The sequence below is a fragment of the Equus quagga genome, chromosome 8 (genome assembly GCF_021613505.1).
Source record: "Equus quagga isolate Etosha38 chromosome 8, UCLA_HA_Equagga_1.0, whole genome shotgun sequence".
Lineage (NCBI taxonomy): Eukaryota > Metazoa > Chordata > Mammalia > Perissodactyla > Equidae > Equus > Equus quagga.
The window spans coordinates 81,662,006-81,688,676 of record NC_060274.1 but is presented as its reverse complement, the minus strand read 5'-3'; the positions used below and the strand labels follow the sequence as shown (position 1 = coordinate 81,688,676).

The window sequence follows — 26,671 nt, the reverse complement described above, 5'->3', positions numbered from 1 at the left end:
GACCCTGGTAGGTGTCATGGCTGAGATTCCCGGGCATGCTATTACAGGGGGACAGACATAGACCCTTCTTGAACTGGAAATTAGTGCATTTCTCAAAGGAGCCAATTCCGACTTCCTGGTCCACCCTGGAGAGGAGACCTTCCTCCCGCCTCCTGGATCCTTTCCCCTCTTCCTGTAAATCACTTTGAGCCCAGAGAAAGCAGGCGGAGTGGGTCAGACCCAGGTGTCCTGAATCATTAAGCACACTGGCTCCTCTGGGGGGCCGACCAGACTCTCTGAGCTTTGACAGCAGTGAAATGTGACAAGAAAGTAAATATCCTAGTGCCCCACTTATCCAGAGGTCAGGCGTCCCTCAACCTCCGCCTTCTGGAACTCAGTTGAGAAACAGGAAGGAAGCAAAACAGGCTCGAAGCAGCGGAAACACCAGTCACAAAGCAATGCACTTTAACTATGTCTAATTGACTCTTAATTAGCACACGCTCCTAACAAGCCCATTTATGTAGTCTCCCAGCCCACAACAAATTAAAAGCAGAAAATTAGAGGGGACGAGGAAGGAGGGAAGAGCGATTAGTAGTGATCACACTGAAGGCAGGAAGAAATGATGGCAAACAGCCTCACATGAAAGAAAGAGAGAAAAACAAGCCCCTGAAAAGCAGGCCCAGAATTAGCAAAATCAGCAATCCACAGCCAACTGGGTCAAACAGCGCGGCACGTATGTTACTGAACACCGTAGTTCCTGCTCTACAAGCCGAGACAACCTGCCTGAAGGGGAGAGCCTAGCACTGGGAACACAGAGACCTTGGCCAAGTCTCCATCTCCCAACTCGTGTGGTTCTCCACCCGCAGAGTGCTTGGAGCCTCCTGGGGAGCTTGTTGTAAATACGGAGCCTAGAGCCGGGGCTGGGGCCCTGGAGATCCTGATCAAAAATGTCCACATCCTCAGCCCAGGATTCTCCATTTTCACGAGGCCCCTCCCACTGTAATGGTGACTCAGAATCACACTTTCAAAAACATGGCTAACTCCTTCACCAAATTGGGAAATGGCTTAGGCGGGTCACTTATTGCTCTGGGTCTTGCTATTTTTGTGAAAGAAAAGGTCTAGTATATCATTTCTAAACTCCCTTACAGCCACCCGCTAAGAGCATATACTAATTTTACGATTAACTCTCAGGCAGCTGGTGAATAGCCAGGGAAGTGTTCATGAGGACAACAGACTGACTCCTTTTCAAAAAAAGGAGGCCTAGTGAAGCTTGTTTCTAACCTCTTTTAGTTGCACACCTCATCAGTTAACAATTTGGGGGGTACTCACTTTCAACAGATGTGTGTTTTTATTTATTTATAATTTATGCACGTGCTGCTGAACTAATTTATTGTTTACATCATAAAACATACACAAGATAAAAATTAAATTAGAAGTTCTAATATTTTCCCTGCACACACCGCTTTTAAGACCATTGGGATAAACTTTAGGACAAATTCTAGGCAACATCCAGTAGAAGGTGAGCTATTTTGAGGGCACATTTTGCTGTATTTGTCCTTGTGTTCTCAAAGCCCGGCACAATCCCTGGCTCGTGGTACAAGAATATTTTTGAGTGAATGAATGAATGAAAGTATGACTTGGGATTTGAAGTGGCTAAGCTTCGGTTCTCAGGAGTATCCATCTTTATGGAATATCTTTTTCTTCCGTGGTAGTCAACAATGTGACTGAATGTAGAAAATAAAGAGCGAAGTTGAGAAGCATCATTCATATTTGAGGACACTGTCTGTTAGAATTTGGGGAGTATGATCAATATTTATGAAGCTCAGAAAGTACTCTCTGGGGCAAGAGAATGACTCACAGTTCATGCAAAGGTAAAAGCATTGGTTGTTCCATAACAGGTATGCATTAAATACCATATGTATTCACGAAAGGTTTCGTGTGTGTGTGTTGAAGACATTCTTTAGGAAGTAGTAGAGATTTCCTTTTCCAGAGATATGCTCTGTCAGATGCAATTTATTTAACTGATTTTTTTTGGTTTGGAGAAACCAGGCACTATTTTTAAAACGTACTTTAAAAATTCATATCTACTGGACCCTTCCTTATGCAAAGACATTTAAAACCCTCTTGTTCACACAAAAGGTAGTTTGTGGCTTATGTCATCTGAAGAGTCACTTCTCAAAGTGCTACAAGTGTATATCTTTAGTATTCTGTTTGCCAAAATGAGGAAGGCTGAATTATAGCTATCTGCCCATTTGTCATTGGCATGGTAACCTCCTTAGTGAGTTATAAGGACACTGGTAACTGCTGGGACCATGACGAAGAATTCTCTTGGGAAGGAAAAGGTGATGAATACCTACTTCACTTAGTCCAGCTCTCCTCAAACTTTCTGGTCTTAGGACCCCTTTACATTCTTAAAAATTATTGATGGGGCCAACCTGGAGGAATAGTGGTTAAGTTCAGGGTGCCCCGCTTTGGTGACTGGGGTTCATATGTTTGGATCCCGGGCATGGACCTATGCCACTCGTCAGGATGTGCTATGGCAGCAATCCACATACAAAGTGGAGGAAAATTGGCACAGATGTTGGCTCAGGGCCGATCTTCCTCAAGCAAAAGGAGGATTGGTAACAGATGTTAGCTCAGGGCCAATCTTCCTCACCAAAACAACAAACAAACAACCACAGCAAAATCATTGATGCCCCAAGAGAGCTTATGTTTATCTGGGTTATACCTATAAATAATAACCATATTGGAAATTAAAATGGAGAAATCTTTAAAACACAAGAATATTCATCCGATTCATTAGCCACCAGAGCAATGAGCCCATCACATCAGATAGCCTCTAGAAAACTACACTGTAAACTCAAGAGAGAATGAAAGTGAAAAAGGCAAATAACATTTCAGCATTATTACAAAAATAATTTTAACTGGATGAACCCACTGGAAGGGTCTCAGGAACCCCCAGGGCCCCTGGACTACACTTTATGAACCATTGACTTCGTTGACTCCAGAGGCAAAATCCTGACCCGTGTCCATTTCTGGAAGAAGCTGTCAACCAAGATGTAGGAGTGACATCTGGATGGTGAAGACTGAGGAATTTCATTTGGTTGGAGGCTCCACTGGTGACAGCTGGTGGCCCACCAAATTATGACAAAGCACGTACCATGGTGTGCTGAATGTGGAGGATACGGTATTTATAAGAATGACCTTTTCACCTCTGAAATATTTGGAACTGGTGACCTTCTCTTCTTGACATGATCCTTGACACAGTGACCCATGTTCCTGTGAATTCTTTACTGTGGCCATCTCTGGAAATCATTAGCTTCTGGGTGTGGGTGAAGAATTCTGAAGGGTGGTTGATCCAGAGCTCAGCCCTCGAGTTTCAATAGCAGTATTCTTTTGAACTGAGATCTTTCCATTTCAGCAAGAATTTTTGGCTGTGTCAGAAACAGTGAAAGAGTTATCTACTCTCTTGGGCAAATATTTCACATTTTATTATTTAAATTTTAACTATATAAATATGCAAATGTTTGTTGAATGAATGAAATGTGAAGCACGAAATCAACTGAATGCTTTAACCACGGTCGTGGAAGGACAGATCTTTCGTTAGGGCAAAACAGAGGAAGAATCTTCTCTCTTCCTTCCACTGAAAGAAGGAAGTGGGGTGGTCTCACTCTTGATAGAGATGGGTTGGTCATTTGGAGATGGGTCAGGGGACCAGGGCAGAGATGGTTACAGTGTGAAATAACCATGCAAAGCCCCTTGTTCAAAAATCAAGAAACAAGGGCATTAAAGGTATTAAAATACAAAACATTTTCCTTTCTTCCACAGTCTCTCTCTCAACTTCTCGCGGTGTTTCCTATTTGTTATCTAATGTCATTTTAAGTCAATAAAAATTACAATTTTAAATTACTAACATGAATTATACCATTCATCCTTATATTGTGGAATGCCAGTTTTGAAAGGAAATATAAAGCATTTAACTTGTATGCAGAATCACTGAAATTATGCAATTTGTTTTTCGTAGCACACATGCATGTGAATTTAATTCTTTCCAGAACAGTGGAAACACTTCACAAAACTAACTCAGTGGTTTTCATTTCACTTCTTGAAACGTGCACATTCTACCACACTCTGGAAGCAGATGGCTTTCATAACACGCTTACTTTGTACTCACTTTGAGTCTCACTAAACTCCCACACAAGGTGGGGCCACCAGAATGCTGTGCTCGTGAAGCACTGCCAAAGCTATACATGAGTGGTGCAGCGAGGAATAGGGGACACGCATATTGTGCACATCTCCTCTGCTCACACAAGTGCTCCATTGTCCCATTGGACCTCACAAGTTCAAGGATAAGGTTTTCAAGAATGTTAAGATGGGGATGGCTGCAATTTGACCAAGCATGGGTCCTGTTCAACTGCTCAGGTCACACACTCATGAAGCTCACCTTGACACAGAGTGATGCTACTGTGCTGAGAATGGAGGCTCATTCTGACCAGTGGACCTGACCTTGGTTTGTAGTGTGTGCATCTCACAAAGGTGGGATGTCCAGGATCCCATAGGAAAATACTCTTCCCACAGGAGCAGGGAGTTGGATAGCCCAAGATGATCTGTTGGGATGCATGAAGAAAATGATGGAATTCCTTTTTCCACTTACTTTATCTCATTCTTTTAAAATTTCTGTGTAGTGTGTGTGCATTTTCAGAATACACAATTCATATAAGCAGAGCACAATATGATTTATAAATATATAAACATTTACTGGTGTCTGCACTCAGAAATGTTTTACTGAAAGGAGTGCCTGAAAGACAAATTGGAGGGCACCACTCCAGAAGATAGCGTAAGAAATGAGTCAAGGAAGAGCATCTAGGCACTGAGGATAGGTCTATTTTGTTGACTTAGCAATGGCTTCCTGAGAGAGGAAGCAGAGTAGAAAGTGGAAACAGAATACAGCACCCTGACTGGGGTCAGTCCATACCCCGACCCCACCTTCCTCTGGTGTGCGATGATCAAGCCCATGTGAGCTTCAGCCAGACAGGTAGGACTTGAGTTGGTGGGAGCCCCTTGACCTACAAGGGAGAGAAGTTAAGTTGTGTCCATGGAAGAGAGCTAAGGATAAAGCCAGGGACATCACTGGCTCCTGTCAGATTCCCATGAACACAAGAGAGACTAAAAGTGTGAGGCAATGCAAGATGAGCCAAGTCAGTAATAATAGCTTATTGAGTTGTGTGCCATTGAACTCACTAAGAGGTAGGTCTTATTCTTCCCATTTTATAGATGAGGAAATGGAGAGCCAAAGAGTTAAGTGACTTGCTAAGGATCACAGAGCTAATTGTGGCCAAGTGGGTCCACTACCTTACTCACTGGAGGTTGCAGGAGGCTGAGCAGAAATATCTCCTTGAGGCAAGAACTAATATTGTTATCATCACCACTTTACAGATGGAAAATCTGAGGTTCAGAAGAAGGCTGTGGTGACCAGAGCTTGTCCTGGACAGAATTTGGGCCTGTGGTCCATGAGTGGGTCGCGCAAGTCAAAGTCTGAAGGCCAATTGCCGAGGCTGAGATGATGGCAAGCATCCTGCTCAGAGCAAGCCCAATTTTCCAAAGGGTTGGAGGGATCTAAGAGATTAGATGGTAATCCTTGGTTTTAGAAATGGGTGGACAAAATCCTTAGCTGCTGGACTGGAAATTATAAATGCAATTTATTTCGTCTTTCAAAACAAGCTCAAGGGCATTAAGAATCACTTTATGATGATCTCTTTGGTATTTACAATATCCCTAAAAGGTAACAAAGCTGCTTCATCTCACATTTATATCTACGCAGAGCTGAGGAGCTGGGACAAGGCCTTCTCGCTGGTGATTGAGGGAGATGCTGTCCAATTCCAAAAGCCTGCACTGGCTCGGACACAGCACTGCTAATAAAGCCGCTTCTTACTGTTCGGCCATTCCTTACTTTACCTCATTTGGTTAAACCACAAGCTCAGTGCTTGGAACTTCCGTTTTCTTATCTTGAACATCGCGTACTGTTCCAGCTCACAGCCAGCCACCCAGGAAGGAAGCGTTTTGTTCCTTTTAGACAGAGGCCCTGGCCGGCCACATGGCCACGCTGTTGAAAAGCTCTGTAAGTAATGTTATCTCTATTGCGGTAAAAGGATCTGTCAGAACTGGAAAGTGCACAGCATGAGAGTTTAATAGCTATCTCTGGTCTGCTTACCTCACAATCGAGTACGAGATGAGAAACTGCAGAGGCAAGAGAGGGCGGGTAAGGATGAGAAAGAGAGACAGAGAGACAGACAGACAGAGACAGAGGAAAGAAAGAAACAATGAAGAATGAGCCTCTTTTCATATCCATTTTGAGTTTTCCTAAATCCAATTTTAACTTAACAAATCAATATATCAGACCTCAATCTATTTGATACTTGTTGGGAATCTAAATTAAGGTTAATCCTTTCTTGTAGTCAACTCCTTATTCAAACTGGTATTATATGCTTGTTGTTTTTAATATGACTTGAAATATGTTTTTATTCTTCTTTCTCTTTTCTTTTTTAACTTGGTTAAGTATTTCATAAAATATGTGGTTGTGGCAGTAAATGCATCCTTTGGGCTGGAAAAAAAAAGGAAATTTGCACAGCAAGTTCTCAATCTTGAGTTTTTATTTTCCGGAGGCTTCTGGTTTCTCGGAACCTATGCTTTACATAAGCTATTTACCGTTGATTTACACTGCAGAGAATTTTGAGAAGTCCTAAATTAAATGGGTAAAAAATGTTTCAAGTGGCACAAAACTGTAAAGAAATGTGACACGGAAAGATGTCTGAATCTATTCTACCTGAAAAGTTATGTCAGGAATTAAATCATAAATTAGGCAACACGAAAACCTCCATGCCCATTTCTTTCTATTGCAGGAAATTTAAAAATACGCATTCAATTCCAGACTATTAGGAGTCATGGAAAGCTCATGGATGATCTAAAAAAGCCTTCGTGCCTCCTCCTCTTTGGCATGTATATCTGATGAGAAAATATAGAATGTTTCAAATAATCGTTTTACTCTGAAAACTTGATTCTGTGCTACTGGAAAGCTGTCTCGTTTAACTCTTCCTCAGCTTGTTCAGCTCTGATCCTCTCCCCCACCTGGAGACGGGTTTATTCTTGTATTGACATACAGCACAGGCCTGGTTGGGACTCCTCTATCTTCCTCTCCTTTGTCATCTCTCTTGTTCTGCTGTGTTTGTACATTCTTGGTCTTCCCAGGACAGTCTCTGGGAGTGGAGGGAAGTGTTCCAGCAATAATAACAGCTGGGGCTTCCTGAGGGCTTACCATTTACCCTGATCTTTCTATGCACTATGGCATGTAATCTTCACCATGACCTCGTGAGGTAGGTTCTATTAATATCCCCATTTTAATGTTGAGAAAACTGAGGCACAGAGAAGTTACGAGGATGTACAGTTTGTAAAAGGTATAGCAGGATTTCAACCCAGGCAGTCTGCTTCCAAAGCTAACGTGCTCATAACCGAAGATTCCACCCCCAGCACCGCAAGAAAAGGGGAAAGAAGTATAATGGTTGGGGGCATGGGAGAGTAATGACTTGAAGGAGGGCACAAGGGAGGCTTGTGGGCTGGAAATGATCTGTTTCTTGATCCAGATGCTGGTTCCACGCACCCTGTGAAAACTCGTGGAGCTGAATGTTTATGCACTTTTATGTGTGTATATTACATTTCAATTGTATTAAAACAGAGAAAAGGAAATGAACAAAAATAAAGAATTAAGGTATATGTATTTAACCTATGGTAAATTGAATAATAATTTGCCTTAAGTAATCATCGTGTGCAAACGTCTCTGACAGGGAATTTGTCTCACATGTGGGTGGCCCGGTGGGTGGTCTGGATTTGAGTGTAGGTCTTGCCACTAGGCGACTTTGGGATAATGACTTGATCTCTGTCCATGTCTCAGTTTACTCATCTGCAAAAGTGGGGAGAGATTATTCTTACTTTACAGTGTAAGATTAAGTGGTCTGCTGTACATAAAGACGTGGAAGTAAGGTGAAGATGGTCTCTTCTCTGATCCCATAGCAGTTAGGGTATTCCAGCTGGTGCAGGGAAGGGAGCACCCAGCTTCACAGATGGTAACCACGATCCTTCTTCCTAAATGAGATGTAGGTGTTTAAAGGCATTTTGTTGGCTGGATCAAGGTGTGTTCCTTCTCCAGGTAAAAAGCTCTTCTTTTCATAACAAATTGTATGACCAGATCCAAGGTTAGCCAACCTGACAATAATAAATCCACTAGCTTCCCCTTGTTCAGAAGGTCCAGACATTGGAAAGAGCACATTTTCCCGTCTGTGGTGTAAATCTCGTGTTCCAGAAGTAAAATGCTGAAGTGAAAATGAATAGGTCTATGTTATTTCCTATCGTTTCTGACAAAGGCCAAATTCCAGGGAGAAGCAAATGAGGAAAGGAAGAAGTTAAATTTCTTGGACAATATGACTGTTACTGTGTCTGCCCATTGGCTTGATGTATTTTAAACCTGTAACGTCTGAAATCTTTGTTCCCTTCTTTTGTATCCTCCATCACACGGAGCTAGCCCACGAACATTTATCAGATGCCTACTGCAGGTACCCCTTCACTGTGCCCTTCCAGGCCTGATATCTTGCCCTTCTTCACAAAGGCCCATTCTAATTTCACCGACAGTCAGCTCCGCTTGCCACAATTCTGTCAAAGCAGACAAATTAAACATGTCAGGTGACATATGGAAGAAAAAGCCGTCTGATTTATTATGGAACTTTTTATGGATAAGAGTTATTTCCCTTGGCCTGGTACCTGCTCTTGAGGCTTGATCGCATTTCAAGGCACTGCAGCCATTTACTCAAATATTCTAGATCCTCAGTTTGTGTGCACATGTCTGTCTGTGTGTGTCCACGTCTGAATATGGTCGAAAGCTAAAGCAGGGCTGTTGATAGCAAAGTGAAAATGAAGGGGAAAATTTAAATCTTCCTCCAATCCTCACTTATGATGATTTTAAACTTCGCTACAGCTATCCCAGTTCAGAAATGGACTTAGGGTTACATGGCAATGAAAAAAAATCTTTCGTGTAGACAAATTTGAAAACATTGCACTATTTATTTGGAGAAGTATACAGATAGCTCTATTTTTCCTCCTATTTTTGTCTGCAGATAGAATGCTATTGTGTCTATTTCTTGTGGTATAGTTCCTTGTAAAAAAAAGACCTCGTGGTATGGGAAGGTCAGATTTGGGGGTGATCATTCTCCCTCTAGCTTTTCACTTGTCACAACCAGATGAAGGATAATTTAAGAAGCACAGGGCTGGGTGATGGGTCTGGCAGAGCTGCCTGTCTGTGGGACCTGGAGGAAAGCTTAGTCCCAGCAAGGTAATTTACGGCGGAAGACGAGCTCAGCTCCCTGCAGGCAGCACAACCTAAGTTCTCCGAAGAAGTCCTGCTTTATTGGCGAGAGCTGGAAGGCCGGGGACAGGATAAGTTATGGCTTTCCAGTGGCTTTCCCTTTCTCCTCTTCCTTGTTGTGATGGTTATTTATTATTTGTAGGTAGGAATGAGAGGGTTCACTTTGCCAACTTTTGAACCCTCTCTAAATTCATAGCTCTGAGTTTTGAACCGTCCCTGAACCCTCCTGCATTTGTGTTTCTGTTCTCTTAGCATTCTGCAGCTTCCTGTTGTGAATGGAGAAAGACTCTAAAAGGTTTATTTTAAAAGGTAGGAATAATTCCTTAAACTTCAAATAGCTCTTCTAAGAAAAAAAAAAAAGCAACCTATTTTGATGAGTCAAATGTAAATGAATTGAAAACATATGCTCCAAACCTCTCCCAGTTTACGCAACAAGTTCATGGCTGAATTACTATAGGGCTTTACTGGATTCAAACTTGATAGGAAATAATGGGGCGAGGGATGAGCCCAGACACATTAGTGCTTTTGCTTTCTACTGCTTTGTTCCTTTTTCAATATGAAATGGGCTTTGGTTGAGCTCTGAAAGCTGGAGAGAAGAGGAAAGAGCCGGAGACATTTATAAGCAGCATTTTGCCAAGTAAGAACTCTGTATTAGGAAATAGAGCATTTTGGCTAAAGGTTTAAATTCTTGATTTAATGGCTGTAACATTAGGAGGTAGAAATCACTTTGAAATCTGGGCTGCCTAGCTCTCCACCACGGCGGAGCCCTTCTCATCACCTGCATGCCCGGCAGCTCATTTGGCGCTTCCTTCCCAAGCTTCAAGTCCTGTCCTTAAGAACCCTAGGACGTTATTTGGGTCTAGTACTTTCTATGGCCAAGTGCCTTAAAATATGTCCTCTTGAAAGTGAGCCATGTGGGTACACAGACAGCTCAGCAAAAGCAGCCTGGGATGAAATAGAGGAAATCCTAAGAAATTCTGCTCTTCCTCGTGATCCCTGTGTTCAGGGGTGTCCAGTGCTGCTTCAACCTCAGGAGACCTACGTGGGAGCATAGCTGGCTTTTGGGAGTCAGGGTGCATGGTATGTGGCAGCCGTTCAAGAAATGTCTGCCGAATGCATGTCTTGGCAGCTTGACAACAAATGCGCATCTGATGCCTACAGGATGGCACTCTGTCACGTGTGTTTGGGAGAGAGTAGCCATGAGGCCACAAACCAGAGTCAGGCAAAGAATATTCGCTTTTGCTGCTGACATTCTCCATACACCCTTGAGAAAACCACTTGCCATGTTAGATGGGTCTGCCCTGTTTCCCCACCTGACAAAGATGGGCTCACCGTTTGCCACCCACCTTGTGGGGTGGATGAGGGGTGAACGTGAGAAATCCCACAGAGAGCCTAGGGATGCCTGGTCTAAAGTCAAGTACCCACATAAAGAGCAAGCACCAGTGAAACGGGTTTTTAGCCTTAAAGCCAGACACTCAGGGGGAAAAGGAGGGACGTTTTGCATGTAGTTAGCAACCAGCTCAAAACACACTTTCTACTCTTTTGTGGGGAGGAAAACACAGTTGTTAAAAGTTACTTTGTGATGACAGAATGTGCTGAAAAGAAAGTGCCAAGAAAACCCCTCAGCCCAGCCCTGGCCCTGGAGTCCCGTTGCCAGCTGGGATTACTAAAGTGGGCGTCCTTAGAGAAGGCAGGAATGCTCCTCCACCACAGACTGTTGAAAACCTCCCCATTCAACTGTTTTAAAAGCTGCAGAAAATTAAAAATAGAAGCTTTTTGGAGGGAGGAGAGGGTCCTTTGGGGGCACGTTGTTTGCTTTGGTTTCTATCTCCCTTTCTGGAATGCAGTAAAAACCTGGAGAAGTCAGCTCTCCAAGAGGAGGCCTTGCAGAGAGACGAAACCCCCTCACGCCAAAGGGTGAGGAGCTCTTTCTGGTTCTGGTTTTACAATCATTTCTGTTTATAGTAGGGAAGAAAGAGCCCCCTTCTTGAATTCAGCACATGTAGCCTTTTCTTAACTGCTCCTGCCTTATGCAAACATTATAGGTCCTAGTCCTTCAATAGGTTACTATTGAGCAGCTAATGTTAAATGCAGACGAAGTCTGCCAGTTGAAGGGGATGACTGTCACCCAGGTGGTCAAAGTGCTATTCATGCATAGGAAGTGACGAGCTGCAAATGGCAGAGTCAAAATAGTTGATTGGATGGGTGGGGAGCAGAATGAATTGCATGCTCCTTTGAAAGTTCAAGAGAGGGCATAAGGGGAGTGGGAGGGATTGTAAGGCAATCCATAGGCCACTGGTCTCTGGGGCACTGAGTTTAGTCCCTGTGGTCCTAAGAAAATGAGGAGTGAGGGAAAGGTCTTGGGTCTCTGTGCAGCCTTTGGCTGTTCTCTCTCTCTTACACAGATACATAGACACACACACAGACGCGCACACACACACATACACAGCCCTATGGCTTATTCTCCCAACGCAGATTATATAAAACACCAGAACTGTACTAGGAAAGGAAGAATTCCAAGTGTTCCTCCAGAACCACCTGAAATAAAGTTTTTTTATCAGGAATCCCAGTGGGTTGTCAGACTCTGGGACTTTCATCTGGTTCTCAGAAATCCCTGTGGGGAGAAGGGCCAGTAAAGAGCAGTACATAAATACCAAGATTATGAACTTGCTAGTTCAAAGGAGGAGATTCCCGGCACCATCCTTGCTCTGACTCAGCTTCTAGTCTCTCTTCCTCATCATCCGCCTGGCACTGATGATGTTGTGCTGCAACCTAGCAGGATGCTATGGCGGCCATGCTGTGGAGAGGGGCCTTTCTCCCTTCTAGAAGCAGAACTCTGAATTGGATCCATTTGGGCCTAGACAATATACAAAACGCTGAGGTGGATATATACCTTAGTTACTCCCTTGCTTGGAAGAAAAATGTCTCTTGTCTTTCCGCAGTGAATGAGGGATTATGAGAAATCTCCCTCCTCTCTTTACATCACAAGGGGGACATGAAAATGAAAAAGTTAATGTTTTTGACGGGTGCTGTCACACTCAGGTGACAGGCAAAGCAATATTATGTTTATTATTATGGTTATTGCCATGTCCCTGTGCTCTCATCGCTCGCTCTCTCACCTCACAGGGGTAAGTCTGGTCTCCCTGGGAAAAGACAGCAGTACAGACTGCTAATGAGAAAATTCACAGGGCCACACTACACAACTGTTCCAAATGATAGTTTCCTTGGGCATTGATCATGCCTCATTACAAAACGAAGAAGTCTGGGAACCTGGCTGGCTACCTTGAAAACAATGGTATGGGCACAGAGACAGACCTAAATGTTTTAATTAATACTCCAAAAAATGCAAAGCTTAGCGGGCTCATGAATGTTTGATTTATATAGACCTCTGCTGTCTCGTAGCCACTGGCCACATGTGGCTAGTAAAGCATTTGAAATGTGGCTAGTCCAAATTAGTTTGTGCTGTAAGTGTCAAACATATACTAGCTTTTGAAGACTTAGGACAAAAAAAGAATGTAAAATAGCTTATTATTAATTCTTTCATATGTTACATGTTGAAATGATATTTTGCATATATTTATTTAAATATTTTACTAAAATTAATTGTAATGGTTTCATTTTATTTTTTTAAATGTGGTATAGGGTGGCCCTCTCCTGCAGTGGCTACCAGCAAATTTAAAATGACATATGTGGCTGCATTTGTGGCTTGCATTATATTTCTGTCGGACAGCCCTGGTATAGACTTGATTAATAGAGTGGGAGTATTGCTATCTGGAATTCGGTATTTTCTCCCCAATTCACAATATCAGGGATATGATTGACTTGAAAGGACTCTGTTGTTATACATATTGTCAGGAAAAATTGTGAAACACTTTGAAATGATGAAATTGAAGTTGCTGAGTATCCTGTCTGATGCATCCTTGTGGTTCTTTCTACCTTTCATTGTTTTCAAGCTTTTTATAATTCTGCAAGTTGTAGAAAACTGAAAATAATGAAAATGACTCATTTATAGAAATGCAAATTCATTGTGTCCGGTGGAATGTAATTGATCCTTGCCCTATGGATAGATCCCTTTGCATGTCTGTGTAAATTCATCTCAGCATTCCTTATTGCCCGTAAGTGTGTGGTTTATTGAATTCTTTGATGCTATGGTAACACCTTACTTGTTCCTCCGTTAATTAATGAGTTAAAAAAAGTCTTTAACACGAGTTCATTTTATAGTTGTGTGAGTCATGATTTTATCTTTTTTAACAATACTGGAGAATTTAGGAGTTCATGGTCCTCAAGATTAACCACCCTGTCCTTCCACGTCCCTTCAGTCCCCAGCCACTCCGATGGCCCCAGTGGTGGAAGTACTTCTGAAACCCTGAAATGGGATATAGAACGCATTTTTCTATAGAAAGTGTTTTACCTGATTGCTGCTTAAACACTGCTCATATAGAGAGCGAGCTAAATTGTGGGTTATTTTGAATTTTGTGAGCTAGCCAGGGAATCCTCCCACCCAGTGGAATATTTGATTCTAAGAGAAGATGAGCTGAGTTCCGAATAACAAAAGAGAAACTCAGCGTATAACTCATTCTTAAAGTGTACGCCGTGGATACCGATCAAACACCCAGTTGCATAAAGCCCCTAAGTTTAGTGGCAAAATATTGAAAAGAAAGTGAATTGTTATGGGTTTTGTTTCTTCTCCTCGTTTTTTTTTTAATTAACTTTATAAACATTAGCAAACCAGCCTCATTCTTATTTTACATTATTGTCATTTTCCAACAAGAACTGGCTTCCTTTAAAGCAAGGTACAAGAAGATGGGCCGGGCACACAGCATTATTTCACATTTCCAGTTATTCCTGTGAATAGAATTGATTTTAACAAACATGAGCAAATTAAAAATATAAAATAAATGATTTCACACACTCTCCTTTAAAAAAATTTGGAACTGCTACACTTAGGATGTGTATATTCTTTTCTTTTCCTTATTTTTTTTTAAAAACAAGTTGGCTTTTATTAGGAGAAAGATCATTAAATTTTGTGAGTATTGGCCTCCAGCATTTCAGTTTTTACAGAACGCGTGAAAGTTTACTGGTCTTTCAGCAGCAGGGATGTATAATTTTTATACATCTGTAATTCTGACAACGAAACATTCACTCTACAAGTGCAGAACAGTCCACTTAGAGATTTTATGTTTGGTGGGCTATTTTCTTATGTAAAGCAGGCGCCTTAGAGGCCCCACTTAAAGCACAATTAAACAATATTCTCACCTCTATAACCTGCCCATATAGAATTATTTTCCTTTTTTAGTTCTTTGGGAAATAACATGAGGAGGATTTGTGTCATGAGTAAATCCTTTGACCTAGGTGTTTTTAATACTGTAACTTACTTAGTGATAAAATCAAGAAAACCAAAACATGCTTGTCTATAATTTTCAGTTGTTTGAAATTAATTTTTTAGAGTTTAACTTGGCTATAAGATGCTTTTGATTTTTTACATTGAGAATTACTTTTAAAAATTGCTGACAGAGTATGAATTTACACAATGATTTATTTCAGAATAAAAACATTATCTTTTAAAGTTGATTTAATTAAATGAAAACTTCTGATAAAATTTGAAAGGTCTTTATGTGCTTTTAAAGTATATTATAAAAGAGTTTTAGTGTGTCTTAATTCCCAATAAAATGGGGAAGAAACACTGGCATATTAAATCTTCCATCATTATTCAAAAGTAACAGACTACTGTACCTTAAAAATAAAACCAAGGTTTCATTTGCATGGAAAATTCTTTTCTTATGGAAGAACTTTAGTCCTGACCCATTTCCCACAAAAAGGAGTTACTATATTCTTTAGTTTTTTCTTTATCTAGAATTTCTCTAATTGGGATTGCTCTCCCAAGTTGATTTTACTTGTTCCTTCTCTTAGAAACAGTTTGTTGCAGTGACGATTGACAGACAAACAGAAAGATAGATGCAAAGAAATAGATTCTTTCTGGAAAGCAAAGAATTGAGGAATCTTTTCCAGACAATAGTTTTATTTTTAATTAACCCAACAATATTTAAAAGATAAAAGGATGATGTCTTTGTCATCCACTGTCTACTCAGGACTAAAAATGTTTAGAAACAAAAAGTTATTATCACATATGACTATACTATTTATCAATACTATTGATCACATATCACATACTATTTATGACATATGGCTTCCTATGTCAGGAAATTCTCCATGGTTAGCAAGTCCATTATTCATGTGAAAAATAGCTAAATAAGAGGTAAATTCAGGAGGTACAGAAGTACTTCAGATATTTGTAATATGGCGTCCAACCAGCCCATGAAATGACTGTAATTGTCGAGCAAAGCTTTGTCTTTGTTTTTGTCTTGGAAGAAGGATCTTCATCAGAATTTTGGAAGCATCCCTCACCCTCTCCCTTCAGAAAAGTTTCAGAATGCTTAACTAGCAGGATTGCTAAAGCTAGTTGCTTGTCTGTATAATATCTGGATGAAAATGAAGATTTTTAAGAACATGTAATTGTTATGTCCATATGATGCCCAACTCAATCCAAAGACTATATTTTCATACAGATTTTTGGCAGTATATAACTTTAAGGAGACAGAGTTCTTTAAATAACATGTCATCTCAGGTCCCTTTTCTCCAAATCCAGGGTCCCCTTTCTGTTGAGCATCAGACTTTCTTGTCTTCTGTCCCCGAGTCTTTCCCACCTTCTCCCTGTGAATTAGCCAAAGAAAACCTCATGGCCCTCCTGCCTTACGGAGGAGGGAGAATTCTGATTCTACGGGTAGAAATCCAGTACTGTGATCCATTTAAGAATGTGATCAATACAGGTTCATACAAGGGGTCTGTGTCAGGAATAAGTTATTAAGGGAATATTGTGCTGTCGGTAAGGGAGTTTATTAATTTAGAAACTCAGGACTCCAGTATTTTTAACAACAATGTAAGTGAGAAAGTTATGAATCACTTACAATCAACCGTGATGGAGATGATATTGTCAAAGCTTATATCTGCTGGTACCATTCCAGAAGTTTATCTACAGTTGACTCCAGTTTCTCATCCTTCAAAGTTTTCCCTGTATCCTGAAATAAAGGCATAGTTTAACCTGGAGGCGAGCTGAAGTCGAAGGAAATTGCAAAGTAATGTCTGAATAATGAGCATCTTGCCAGGAGAAAGTGTCTGATCTCCTAGGGAAGGGTGTTCAAGAGATATGAGACGGCAGGGGGATTTTCTCTGACACAGTTTTGAGTTCTTTGACAGCGGTATCTCCCAGTTTGAGAAGCATATAGAAATACACTCAAAAAGCAAGGAAGTTTTGGAGACATAATCGGAAAAAGAGAAATGCAGACAAGGAAGTTGTTCAAACCAGCTCACTCCTCATCTTGATATTTTCAGAATTTTCCTCTGCATCCCACACTAATGACAACCCTGTACAAAAGACAAATCTTTTCCAGATGCTTTGGTGAATTTGCTGGGAGTTTTTTTCCCCCATAGATAATAATAACTAACTTTGAATTAGGGCTTCACAATTGAAAAAGCATGTAACATTTTATTTTCACAATAATCCTTGAAAGTTGCTATTATAGTAATAATTGTTGTTATGCTGATTTTTATAAATAAGAATACTGAAACTCAGACTTTTTAATCATGCAAGTAATAAGTGGTGAGGCAGGAATTTTGAAATAGAAACCATCAAATCGCAAATTACCTGCTTTTCTCCCTCCTTTTGGAATGACAGTAAGATAGAATAAGAGATATGTCTTTTAATAAATTATGTTTGCTTTTTTGAGTAAGAGCTTGGAGAAATGTAATATGCAATTTTGAGTATTCTTAAAAATACTTTCTTTGAAGAATTTTAAGTAATTTTATGTTTTTAGACTTGTACAGTATTCACACTGTTTTGAAATATTCAAGAGAGGAAGAAATATGATTCTTCACTGTGAAAATAAACTGACATCATCAGGCAGGGAGATGGTACCAACCAAAGTATCCTGATCGCTCCCTACGTTGTTGGGAGCATTTACGAAAGTTGGCAATTGGAAGAAGTGGAACCTGCATCACGTAGATTGAGCTGCGAACCTGAGCCATCCCTCCAGGGTACACCAGGAGGTCTTTTCTCCTCCTATCACTTCCTTCCACTCCTCACTCAGTGCCTTCAGGGGTGGACAAGAATTCAGCCCGGGCTGTTAATATTTGGTTTGTAATGTGAAAACTGACTATTTCTATATTACAAATGGAAGAGGTAAAACAAAGAGAGGTTGTCAGACATCTACAGCAAATCAGAAGAGAATGTTGCTATCTTCTCATGATGCTGTGGCACTTGCTTCAGATGGCTTTACCTACTAGACTATCTTTCAGCTAAATTCAAAGATGAAAATCAAAAAAAGAAACTTTTCAACCATTTTTATCTCAAGGACTAGACTGCCTTTCCAACACAGAATGTCTCCTCACTAACACAAGGTTATTTTTCAACAGCAGATGGGTCTATAAGTGCAAAGAGACCTCCTCATTTGTCTGGTGGCATGTGGATTTCTTCAGATTTACATGTGGTTCTGATTGTCATAAAGGGACCACATGACATTAATGCAATTTCCTCTTTAATATGCCACCTCTCTATCAGCCCTGATGTTCAGGCCTCGACGATTAAGATGCAGACCTCCATCAGACCAGCGTGAGTGCCGTATAGCTTTGTGAAGATTTGCCAAAATAACGGGCCAGCTTTTGGGAGAGGGTAGTGATGATGTGATTTCAATTTCCTACCATCTGTCCCCAGATTCTTTCCCTACCAGGCTGGTCACTGGCTTTGGAAAACAGTCAAAATGTCAGGGCTCTGGAATGCTCTGCATGGAGTTGAAGGAATCAGACATCCCTGTGAACTCCACGGCTGCTTCTTGTCGAGGGGGCATGGGCCGAGACTGCTGTCTTCCATTAAGAGATGTACTTGAAACTCCTAATGAAAGTCGTGTTAAGCCTCCAGGAGCTGATTTTGTGTCTGAGAGGCTAGGCAAGTATGTTACATTGCTTCACGGGCAAAAGAGAGAGCGTAGGCAACCACGAGAAGGGAATCAAAGATACGCTGGCATTCTTCTCAGCAGGGAACATTCTCTATTCTTGGGAGAATAAAGCCTTCCCACCTATTGTCCCACCCTCCAACCTCTTTCACCAGCAAAGTCTCACCATTCCAATAAGAACCTAAACCACAAAGCAAAAACAGGAAAAAATGCTCTTTTTTGGCCAGTGAGTCAGAGATTTTTTAATGGTGGATTATTTTACACGAGCTCCTGAATGATTCTTTTCTTGCTCCCAGGCAATCTGGATTAATTGATATAATAAAGGTCTGGAAGCCCTAAAATGTTGGTTCAATTCCCAACTCTGATGCAAAGAAGCTAAACGACTTGCAAGAGAATATGTTGAAAAATCAACAACGATTTTCCTGTCTGCAAAACAGGGTTGGGGTGCCGCTGGGAGGCTGTGTGTCATTTAAAAAAATTATGTTCCAAATGCTAATTATCCACCAGTTGACGTTGCAGATCGAGTCTCTTAACATCAGTAAGTTGACTGCGAACAGGATGAGGACACTGGTTTAACTTTTAAATGTGGGTTTCAAAAGCATAAGTTTTCAAAGTTGTCAGAGAAACAAAATACTGGCTGTAGAAAAAACCTTAGGCAGGAATCATGGTGTCACCTCCCTTCATTTCACAACAAGGAAACCAAGGCCCAGAGAGGTTAGTGACCTGGTCAAGGCCACAGAGAGGGTTAGTGACAAGCCAAGACAAGAATGTGGGGCTTTACCTCTGACCAGTGTCACTTTCGGTAAACCATGTTGCTGTTTATATGCCTGCTTTCTTTGATGATTCCTGGGGAAACGATTTCTCATGACATGGGCTTTTCCGGCTCTGGACGGGTGATTTGCGGGCAGTGTGCAAGGGCGGTTTTTGATATAGCTGCTTCCGCATCACGTGCAGCACTCGTTCCTCCATGACAGAATTGCCGGCATCTCCTATCAGCCGCTGAAGTCCTAGAAGGCATGAAAATAAACAAAGCCTGACAACTCTGTTCCCATGTTATGACCTGTTCACCTCTCTGCCACTTCCAACTTTACTTCTCCCAGAGTAGCCTCCACGTTATTTAAGTCAGCAGGACGCTCAGAAATCAGCGTGTGCCGAGGCTGCCGTAAGCAACGGCTGTGCAGCCGGCGCGCGTGGGTCTGAATTCTTGGAACTCCAGGTTGTGATCACTTTCCATCTCGAAATTTCCAAGTGTTCCCTTCCTTACTCTTAACCACTTCATGTCCTGGAATCATTAAGGTTCTCACACTTTAATAAATATTATTTCTTGAAGCACTCAGGGACCTACTTTATTCTAGAATGTTCCAAACGACAGCTTTAACAAGAGCATGAGTAACCCCTTAGAAAAATAAAAAGTAAATCCGACTCACAGTTTACTGTGAATGACACTGACAATCCTACATCAAATTCCTTTAAAAATACCCATTTGTACACGAATGTTCACAGCTGCATTTTTTATAATGATCTCAAAGTAGAAGCAACCCGAGTAAATGTCTGTCAACTGATGACTGAGCGAACAAAATGTGGTATATCTATACAGAGGAATATTATTCAGCAACAAAAACAAAGTACTGATACATGCTAAATATGGATGAACCTCAAAAAGTCAGGCCAAGTGAGAGATGCCAGACAAAACAAGACCACATTTTGTGTGATTCCATTTATGTGAAATGTCTAGAAAAGGCAAATCTATAGAAACAGAAAGTAGATTAGCGATTGCTAAGGGCTAGAAGAGAGAATGGGGAGTGCCTGCAAATTGGCGTGAGGTTTCTCGTGGAGTGATGGAATTATTTTAAAATTAGATTGTGGTGATGGTTGCGCAACTCTGTAAATTTACTGAAATCATTGAATTGTATACTTCGAACGAGGGAATTTTACTATATGGAAATTATACACCAATATAGCTCTTACCCACTCAACGGATGTCCCGGCTCTTAGCATGGAGGACATCTTTGGAGTAGGGTGGTGTCTGGTGTGGTTGAGCCTTACAGTCTCCCTCAGCCCAACCACTCCTCAGGGAAAGCCAGCGACCTTCAAGTCAGAGCTGGAGCCCTTGACACGATGCAACAATTTACAAAATCAACTGGCTGCCCTTGCGAGGTGAAGTCTGACAAAAGCCTCAGTTCAGGGACAAATGCATTCAAAAGGAAAAACCCATGGCAGTGGCAACAATTTAGATCTGCAATTAGGACACTTAAAATGTTTAGGACTGACAAGGAGTTAAAGTAAATGTTGATTCAGTTGTAACGTTTTCAGAGCCATAGACTTGCAGAAGGGTCTTGCACAACTACAGGGTTTTATTTATTTTTGCATTGCTATTGTCTTTAAAATATTCTCTCCTTTTTTCCAGAAATTTTCCGACGAGCTCTGGGACCCTTAGCAGGGGAGACTGGAAACAGGTCTGAATAATGCATTTGAGATAATTTCAAAAAATCACCCTTTAACGAGTACCATATTCCCTCCAATTTTCCCTTATATATGATTCACCATTTTGCAAATATTGATGCATAAAGAATGCATTGAATGTGGCAAAAGTTGAAGATAGCCCCTGTGGATAAGGCCTAATGGACACCATCCTGAAATAATACATACAGCTCAGCCTCCAGACATGTGTCTTCAATTTAAAATAATTCAGCAATCATGTTCAACCAGAACCTGATTACATAAAATGGGACTTTTTAACTCCCAGACTTGGATCAAATTTTGAGGCCAAAAAAAAGAGGGGGGAGAGATAATATGTGCCATGTTTATATATTCCAGATACTGTGATCAAATGATCCACACACAGATTTAACTGTTTCTTTGAGCTTATCAACACACCTATTGCCATTTTCCACCTATAAATACTTGCCTCGCCTTTGTGAGAACTTGTGTGAAAGTCCTGGGCTGAGGCGCAAAAAGAAGGAAGCTGAAAGTTAGTTGGGTTCCTCTGTCAAACTGTTATGGCTTCCAAAGCACTGAACTGGGTCTCGTTCTCCACTTTCCCGGAGGCCCGGGAGGGAGGAGACAGGACTGAGCAGAGTGGGCTCTCTCCGGGGTGGGCACAGGGTGGCACCAGTTAGCCAGGCACATCGTGTCTGGGTGGTCCTCAGAAACGCTCTGTTCCCTTTGATCCCTTACTTTGTTGCCCACTGCCTCCTTCTTCTTTATCACTGTGGTTGATCTCCTTTCTTACAGACAAGCTGGACCTCTGCCTCTATGGCGATTTCTGAGATGCTAAGAAGTCCTCAGTTTCTTCTCCTTTGATAGACTACCCAATATTTGAGCTGCTACCGTTATGAGGTACTTATTACTTCAAATCTCTTTGCTCAGAAGAAGTAGTGTATATAAATGTCTTTGGTGAATCCCAAGCAATGCTCTCTAGTGATAAGATTGCCAGATAAAATACAAACACCTAGTTCAATTCGAATTTCAGATAAACAACAAATAATTTCTAGGATGTGTATGTCCCAAATATTACATATGACAATGGTCTAAAAATTAGACAGCATAAACCTGGAAACACTAGAAGTAAAGGTGTTTGTTTGTGTGTTTTGTTTTTCAATAAGATGAACATACTTAGAATGAGTGATTTTCTTTTAAAATTGGTCATGTTTCTACTTTTCCTTCTGTTTATAAGTTTCACGCGTATTTTATGAGTGAAAAGAAGAAAGCAGGACCATTTTGGGTACCGGCCGAGGCAAGAGTTCCTGTTGCTTTGGATTCTGACTTCTGGGTCTGAATTGAGGGCAGGTAAGCTCTGGTGGAGGAGGCACTGGGTAGGGGGATGCTGGGGGAGCACAAACTGGTTTGTCTCAAGAAATCTGTTGCTAAAAGTGAAATAGAAAAATTTGCAAGTGATCTGCCTCACCCCACCCCCCAAAATTAGAGTGGATTCAATACTATCTCTTTAATAACTTCACTTTTAATCACCTGCATACTAGGTAGGAGAGAAAGGTGGCTTGAAAGTCAGTACTCTGGGAAATCTAGATAAATTGACCAGGCCCCCTACCATCTGTCCTTCATGAGAATCTCAACTGTCACATGTGCTGGGACAAAAGATTAGGTCGAGATTCGCTGGAGGGGAAACTCAAGTTGGACTTCCTCGGCACTCCAAGGTACCATTTCCTGCTCTGCAATAGACCCCAAATTTCCTTCAGTTTATTAGTCTCATATAGTCAAGAAGAAAAGCCATCTTCCCTTCTTTCTCTCCCTTTCTTTCTTCCTCAAGGCAGTAAAATTTATTTTTAGGGTCTACTCTGTCACACAGGCATGGTTCCTGCCTTTGAAGAGCTTGTAGTTCAAAAAGAGAGAAGGGATTATTTTATGAAGAGATTGGAGGTGAAGGATGGTGAAGGCAATTGAAGGGGTTGAGAGGGCTCACGGAGAAGCTGGGCGGCGAAGACAAAGGACAAAGCAGCGTGCAATGAGAGAAGGGAGCGAACGGATTATTGATAGGACCTGTAAGTGGGTAGAAACCCACCATAGCAGTTACAGGAGGCATGGAAAACTCAGCTGACTGAAGTTTCTGTAGCCCTGCCATCCCCCAGTGGGTGGGAGTTGTCTCTTTACATCAACCACAGAAGGGCTGTTTGGGGACATTATTCTGAGCTCTGCCTGGGGTCTTTTTCTCTGTTGCAGCCACATCTCAGAGGAAAGGAGAGGACAGCCTTTGTTTTGTTATATTTAAAGGTCAGTGTGATGCTGTGATATGATACGGATCTCTAGATATCCCTGGTCATGGTTAGAGGACTCATTTCTTTCTTCCTGATCTGAGCATTCATGGTTTATAGGTTTTCTTCCCCTTTAAAGTGTAAGTCCCTTGAAAGCAAAAATGATATCCCATTTGTCTGTCTCCTGATAGTGCTTTGCAGCATCTGATCCATCATAGGGACTCAATAAACATTTGGATGAATACAGGGAGCAGAAAAACTTTCTTTTGCTTGATTTAAAGTATTTCTAACTAGTCTCTACTGACATGTTATAGATAAATGCTAAGAAAAAGTCTCCTCAAACTATGGCTTCAACAACAGGCCAAAAATCAATTTCCAATGAGTTTTTGGTAGAAAGCTCTATACACACACACACACACACACACTCTCACACTCACTCTACAGCAATAAAAAAGTCATTTAGGAATTTAAGAACTATAGAATAACAATAGATAATCCACACTCAATTATGACACGTTTCTAAGGCCAGGGAGAGCATGAGTAAATGAAACACACAGATCATCTTCAAACCACACCAGCTTCGAGATTTTTCTTTTGCTCCAAAAACTGATGATAAGTGAAAAGCTTGCTGGTTTGTGAGTTTTGCCTCTTCTTATTTTGCATTTTCCCTCTTTTAGTGAAAGCAGAGAAGTCATGAGCGATAGAGTATTCCATCAAATCTAAGAGGCCATTGGTTGTAAGACACGGAATTGTTTTTTGGTGCCACTAAGAAAGAAAAAAAAACATTGCCATGGAAACATTCCAAATTCAACGACATTAAAATATTGAAAAATGCGTATCTCAGAACCTATGAAATACAGATAATTCTGTCTAATGCTTGGCTCAGGGCTTTGCATACCAAAGGTGGTCAATAAATATTTGTTGAATGAGTGAGTATATAAAGATGACAAGCAGAAATCTCTGGATTTTATATTGCCTAGGGTCAGTCTCTGAGAGCAGTGGACCAGATCTCTTCTTGACTTTGTAAGTAATCACTGAGAAATGGCAGGAGACTGCTCTCCAATTGTTAAAAACAAAACACAAACACACAAAAAACTAGATTGCAGACTGCATCCTGCCAGTCTACCCCAAGAGGATTTGTGTGTGCAGGAAGGAATAGTGAGTTTTTCATCCCCACTGTCCCCATCAAACAGAGATTTTTCTCTGAATAATTAAAGAAGGGATCATTTTGTGCAAGAATCACACTAAAGGGTATAAGAATGTGTGAAAGAGTGTATTTAGGTTAAGGAAGGAAGGTGGATATAAACACTTAACAGAGAGTAAAAAATTCCTTTAAAAGAAAAGCTTGCTAGGTTTAACACATACATCAGAGAACAGCACACGCTCATGACTGAACGCATGGATCTCAGAATTGCAGCTTGCAACACTGCGCCTCCCCTCTGTGATAAATATGGGTAATATTAATGTCATCTTCTATGCCCCCAAAAATATAGCTGACTCTGTTCAACAGAGCCAGTCGGACTGCGCAGGTAATTCATCTCCAGATCAGAACTCCACGCACACATAATCTTCAGAGCATTTGCGAAGTCTAGGGGCACAGAGTGACAGACCCAGAATATTGATATCACTTCATAGCCTGTCCTACTTGAGTTTCATTTTTTTCCATCAGTAGTCAGGATATATTCTCTGATATGGACCCCCTTATGAACTAGCTTCTAGTTCATCTTTTCAGGGTCCTACGAGAGTACCAAGGAGCCATTTCAATTAAGAGTAGAATTCAAGCCTTGGAACAATAAGCCTGCCCTCTGAAATACTCTTGTTTATTCTTATATGTTTGTGCTAGACCTTCCTAAGGTCGTTTTAGTTTTCAGGAGGATATTGCATGAGTCTCGTAATTTTCATCCAGCATAGTCTCAACCAAGATCAGAGCTTAAGAATTTGATCATTGTTAGGCTCTGTGACAAAAGGATTTAATTAGAGGATTTAATCACTGTATGTGATTCCAGTGGGTGATTTCTAGGGCTTGGCACAGGTTTTTAAACTTAGTATCCATTCAACTAGTATTCATTAAGTTAATAGGTGAATGAACGAATGACATGGAGAAGCACACACCTTCTGGTACAACCGTGCAGGAATTAGGACTTTCAAGTATATCTAAAATTTTTTTTCCCTGAAATGCATTCAGAAGACTGTGGATAAGTATCATGCAAGAAAATAAATGTGTGTTCAAGAAACATTGAGGAGTGGTGGATTTGACGGGGGCTTTTAAACTCTTTTGCTTGTTTCCACTGAAAGAATTTTGAAACTGTGTACCTCTGTTGCACTTTTGGTTAGCATCTACATTTTTTCGTCACAAGTTGTAGCAGTTACAAAAAACATGACTTCTGGCATGTTTTAAATATTGACATTAAAAAATAAAACTATTGGGGCAGGCCTGGTTGCATAGTGATTAGGTTTGCATGCACCACTTCGGTAGCCTGGGGTTTGCCGGTTTGGATCCAGGGAGTAGATCTACGCACTGATCATCAACCATGCTGTGGCGGCATCCCATATACAAAACAGAGGAAAATTGGCACAGATGTTAGCTCAGCGACAATCTTACTCAAGCAAAAAGAGGAAGGTTGGCAACAGATGTTAGCTCAGGGCCAATCTTCCTCACCAAATAAAATAAAATAAAATAAACAGTTAATTTATTCTTTTAAATGTATCCACGGAATCCAAGTACCACGGCAATGTGATATCCATCTTTCCATTTTTTTTATTTGTGGTCATAATAGTTTATAACATTGTGAAATTTCAGTTGTACATTATTATTTGTCAGTTACCATAAAAGTGTGCCCCTTCAGCCCTTGTGCCCACCCCCTGCCCCCGTTCCCCCTGATAATCACTAAACTGTTCTCTTTGTCAGTGTTCATGTTTACCTTCCACAAATGAGTGAAATCATATGTTTGTCTTTCTCTGTCTGGCTTATTTTGCTTAACATAATACCCTCAAGGTCCATTGATGTGGTTGCAAATGGGATGATTTTGTCTTTTTTCTGGCTGAATAGTATTTCATTGTATATACGTACCACATCTTCTTTATCCATTCATCAGTCAGTGGGCACTTGGGTTGCTTCCACATCTTGGCTATTGTGCATAATGCTGCAGTGAACATAAGGATGCATAAGTCTCTTTGAATTGTTGATTTCAAGTTCTTTGGATAAATATCCAGTAGTGGGATAGCTGGGTCATAAGGTATTTCTATTTTTAATTTTTTGAGAAATATCCATACTGTTTTCCATGGTGGCTGCACCAGTGTGCATTCCCACCAGCAGTGTGTGAGGGTCCCCTTTCCTCTACAACCTCTCCAATATTTGTTATTTTCTGCCTTGGTGATTTTAACCATTCTAACAGGTGTAAGGTGCTATCTAAGTGTAGTTTTGATTTGCATTTCCCTGATGATTAGTGATGTTGAGCATCTTTTCATGTGCCTACTGGCCATCTGTATATCTTCTTTGGAAAAATGTCTATTCATATCCTCTGCCCACTTTTTGATTGTGGTTCGTTTTTTTGTTGTTCAATTGTGTG

General features: G+C 41.0%; 2 long non-coding RNA genes across 4 annotated transcripts in view; one reads left to right on the top strand and one right to left on the bottom strand.

Moving 5' to 3' along the window:
* The first annotated feature begins 6,034 nt into the window (after positions 1–6,034).
* The window catches only part of LOC124244166 (uncharacterized), a 58,692-nt gene continuing 38,055 nt past the window's right edge, over positions 6,035–26,671 (top strand). For all 3 annotated transcript variants that reach the window (XR_006889901.1, XR_006889902.1, XR_006889900.1), the window contains exons 1-4: positions 6,035–6,097; positions 20,801–20,849; positions 21,628–21,732; positions 22,070–22,182. This is a non-coding gene — a long non-coding RNA (uncharacterized LOC124244166). The remainder of the gene's footprint in view (positions 6,098–20,800; positions 20,850–21,627; positions 21,733–22,069; positions 22,183–26,671) is intronic.
* LOC124244167 (uncharacterized) lies at positions 14,102–19,273 on the bottom strand. The gene is made up of 3 exons (XR_006889903.1): positions 19,175–19,273; positions 16,354–16,464; positions 14,102–14,233 (listed from the first exon to the last, which is right to left on the bottom strand). It is a non-coding gene; the product is annotated as an uncharacterized LOC124244167 (long non-coding RNA).